Source organism: Gossypium arboreum, chromosome 8 (genome assembly GCF_025698485.1).
Source record: "Gossypium arboreum isolate Shixiya-1 chromosome 8, ASM2569848v2, whole genome shotgun sequence".
NCBI classification, from domain to species: domain Eukaryota; kingdom Viridiplantae; phylum Streptophyta; class Magnoliopsida; order Malvales; family Malvaceae; genus Gossypium; species Gossypium arboreum.
In genome coordinates, this window is record NC_069077.1 from 122,373,814 (window position 1) to 122,379,005 (window position 5,192).

The following is a 5,192-nucleotide window of genomic DNA, read 5'->3' on the forward strand; positions in this document are numbered from 1 at the left end:
AGAAGGCTTGTTTCGCCCTTCATTTTGATTATTCGCGGATGAATGAGGCTCAACAGCGGTTTCCTTGGGCGGAGCAGCCGCTACACTTTCAACATCATCCGCCAAGGGTCTCTATCCGGGTTCCATCGCTAATCAAAACAAAAATTTCAACCGTCGAAGTCATCACATTATTAAGCACTAACAATTTGGCATGTATAGCTACACTCACACGCTCTATGGTAGTCCTAGAACCGACTAAACCATAGCTCTGATACCAATTAAATGTAACACCCCAAACTCGTGACCGTCACGGATTTGAACATGTGGTGTTCTGGGCTTACTTCCCTTATTTCTCTCTTTGAAATATTTGATTTACATTCAGGCAGGCTAGCTAACTGCATCACTGTCACCTTAAAAATCATATCTCGAGTTACAGAATTCGAAAATCAGTTCTGTAAATTTTCTCTGAAACTAGACTCATAATACCATCTACACATTTTTTTCTAGAATTTTTGGTCAAGCCAATTAGTACAGTTTATTAGTTAAAGTCACCCATGCTACAGGGGTCAACTACACTGACCTTCACGCATTACGACCTGGATATCTTCTCGTACAGAGCTTCAATGCTCATGCCGTTTGTTTCTAATGAAACTAGACTCAAAAGGGAATCTGAAAATATAAGACAAGACTTCTAATTACTTCTGGATAATTTATGGTAAATTTTCAAAGTCGAGACAGGGGATCCAGAAACCGTTCTGGCCCTGTCTCACGAGAACTTTAATATCTCTCAGTATACTGCTCATATGGTCGTTTCGTTTCGTCCATATGAAAATAGATTCATCAAGGTTCAATTTCATAATTTATTCACTATTTAATTCTACTTCTACTATTTTTAGTGATTTTTCCATCTCACCTTACTGCTGCTGGCAGCATCTGTTACCAAAGCAAACAATGACTATTTCATAAATCTTCTATGGCCAACTATTACATCATACAGAATACAAACTATGGCCACCTTATCAAAATTTAGGTTTCTAAGGCTCGTAACTATAGGTTTAGAATCACACTCAACCAACCACATAGGCCATTTTCGCATGGCTTAAAGTTTACAACCCACAATTCAACAAAACAAAATAGCCTATACATGCCAAATGTTCTCCTAGCTCAACTACGAAGACAATACCAAAAGATTTCCAGCGGTGTGATGACTTCAACGACGGTTCCGAGCCTTAACAATACGAGTCCAAGAGACCTAAAATGGGTGACAAGAAAACACCGAGTGAGTTTATAACTCAGTAAGTCATAAGCATTCAACAACCATCCATTGATAAAGTTATCACAACATGAAACAATAAACGAGGCTAGGTACTCATCCATATCGAAACTATACCATAATTCCTCGGACCTTTCGGTTCAATCTCATACCAAGTCATACATCCACATTTCATATTCTATACAATAAGATATTTGAGGCACTTTACACACCAACTCATTCACACCACAATCATACAATTGCAATCATCACATAGATCTAAAGCTTACCAAGCTCAACCCCGAGCATGAACGTATTTCCTATTCGTCATGAGCTCAAGGTACTTACCCGATCCGCTGTCCATACTCAACTCGATGGAGACACACCTCCATATAATTGTTCGATCGGAGATATATATATATATATATATATATATATATATATATAATACGCATACACAGTGCTTAATACTCGATTTACGCACGATTAGTGCCATGCGATTTAAGCCCGCACACATAGTGCCATACCCTTGAGCTCGCACACCCAGGTCAGTATATTTCCAGCATGCACACTTAGTGCCATATATTTCCAGCATGCACACTTAGTGCCATATATTTCCAGCATGCACACTTAGTGCCAATCTCACACCGTACACACGTATTGCCTTTTACTTAGTGCCGAAAGCAAACTTTCTACACATTTCACTATTTCTTTTACATTCAACAAATGTCATCACTCCATACACATACATTTTCATTTATATATATATCATCCCATTAAACACAATTGCATAGATTTTACAATCATTTAAGCAATATCAAACATATGTGCTTAATGACTTACCTTGTTTTGGGTAGAACGGTTCCAATTCGGCTACTCGTTTGCTTTCTCCTTTCCTTTGTCCGATTTAGTTCCCCTTTGCTCTTGAGCTAAATCAAACAATTTACCTCTCCATCAAACACAAACATACGGCATTCACATACATTATTATGATTATTGCTGAATACTTAACACAACTAAGCTGAAAATTTACTCAATCTTATCTTAATTTATTGCTACTTATTTTTCAAAATTTCCAATACAAGGTATTTAACACCTATGCCCATTTATACCCCATATGGCCAATGTATGTTGGAAACATGTTTTCCTTTGCCCATCACATCCATCTTGGCCGGCCACTATAGAATAATTTGGGCAATTTTGACATGCAAGTCCACCTTTGTGTCAACATGCACAAATAAGCCATTACAATTTAGCCTATCATTTTTCACCATGTTTCACCTTGATCCCTATTTAATAATTTCTCATACAATTGGTAAAATTAGAGAATGAAACTTCCACATATGCATGCACACACATAGTAAGCATAAAATATAACAATTAATTATTTTTATAACTCGGGTTTGTGGTCCCGAAACCACTTTCCGACTAGGGTCACATTAGGGATGTCACATAATTTAATATTTTATTCAACCTCAAACTAAATTTCCACAATTTTTGGTGGATTTTCAAAGTCGAACTGCTACTGTTGTCCAAAACTGTTTTAGTGTAAAGTGATGATACTAAGTTTATAACACATTTACAAATCATTTCCACCATCATGGTAAAAATACTTTTTTTTTTCATACATCACAAGCCTAGACCCCTAATCACAAGGTCATCACAATTTCAATCTTATAAGCATGACTTACGTATTTGCATCCTTACCAAATGTGCATCATAAACCGAAATCATTTCTCACGAGTTTTGCGTACATACTTGTATCACTTCGTAACGTAATCATACATTATCACAACTTTGATATAATTTTTGAATTACCAGTTGAACCACTTGGAATACTAAAGGATACTCAAAATCATCATACACATAATAGGGTGCCAAAGCCATGTCCCAAACGTGGTCTTCTATGGGATCACACATTGATGCCAATAGCCCAGCTACGATCTTACACGAAGTCTCATAACGGTGCCGATGCCATGTCCCAAGCATGGTCTTATACGGGACCTCATATTGATGCCAATGCCATATCCCAGATATGGTATTATATGGGATATCATACTGATGCCGATTCCATGTCCCAAACGTGGTCTTATACGGGATCTCTTATCGATGTCGATGCTATATCCTAGATATGGTCTTACATAGGATCTCATACTAATGCCAATACCATATCCCAGATATGGTCTTACACGAAATCTCATCTCGATGCCAATGCCATATCCCAGGTATGGTCTTATACGGGATCTCAATACTCACATGTCATGATATCTGTATCTTAGCTATTCCTAGGGTTCAAGTGGGATTTCTGAGACACCAACTTTTGTCGAGTACTCATTGAGACATCATGAATCAATTTCATAAAGATAAATACATATACATATACATTTCATGCAATATTTAATTATTAAACATATAATAATAACATGTTGCATTATTTTCATACAAACTTACCTCGACACCAAAATGGCAAAAAGGGACCTAACCGTCAATTTCTCGTTTTCCCCCTATTCTAGGTCTGAACTTCTTTTTCTTTGATCTATAATATCACATTTAGTCTATTTATTAGTCACATTAGTCAATGTGATCCAAAAATCATACCATGAAAAAATTACATTTTTGCCCCTAAACTTTATCATATTTACACTTTTGCCCCTAGGCTCGTAAAATGATTTTTATTCAATTTCTTTGAACTTTAAGCCTAGCCAAATCATTTTCATAATTGTAGCATCCCAAAATTTTCACTAAATCACACTTTTATGACAAATTTTATAATTTTTACAAATTAGTCCTTTTTAACGTTTTCACCAAAAACTACTTAGTAAAAGTCGTTTAACACACAACAAACATTCATATTCCTCCCTTAAACATCAAAATACACATGTAGCACATGGGTGAAATTTTAAACATCAACCCTAGCTCAAATAAATGGTAGAAATAGATAGATCTTGTTACGGGGATTGCAAAAACGTAAAAATCATTAAAAATAGGGCTAGAACGGACTTACAATCGAGCTTAGAAGCTTGAAAAACCCTAAAAATGGTTTCTTAAATAAAATTTTCGACAAAGGGGTTGAAGATGGAAAAAATTTGCTTTTAAATTTGTTTTTAGTTCATTTTAATAACTAAATGACCAAAATGCCCTTAATGAAAAACTTTGGAAACATGCTTAACCATGTCCATTTTATCCACCAACTTAACCTATGGTCTAATTACCATATAAGGACCTCAAATTTAAAATTTCATAACAATTGGACACCTCTAACATGTAGAACTCAACTTTTGCACTTTCTACGATTTAGTCCCTTTAACTATATTAAGTGCCCAAACGTCAAAATTTTTAAACGAAATTTTCATGAAATCACTTCATAAAATTATATACCATAAAAATATAATAAACTTTGTCAAATTTGTGGTCCCGAAACTATTGTTCCAATTAGGCCCAAAATCGGGCTGTTACAACTCTCCCCATTTGGGGATTTTCGTCCCCGAAAATCTTACCAGAAGAAGTTGCTTCCAACTATTATGAATTACTTTCACAAATTTCTCAGAATCACAAATCATATCAACCAAAATCCAGATAACATCTTCCTTTTTAGAGATAAAATAATCTTGATACGAAGTCTATAGCAATTCTACTTCTTAATCACTCCTGTACCATCACTGACTGTATTAGTCCTGAGTATACTTGGTTACCGACTTTTATCTATTAGCAAATCAGCATCTGAATACGGATCCAAAATATCATGTAACATACGGAATTACTAACACATCCACTGTACATAACTGCACATCTTATTACTTTTGGAATAAAAATATAATAAAAATAAAATTTTCCTCGTCGGATTTATGGTCCCGAAACCACTGTTCTAACTAGGCCCAAAATTGGGTTGTTACAATTATCCCATTTATGAGATAATAGATGATAGTGGCATGGTATTTGGTGTAATTAATAAGTATTTTAA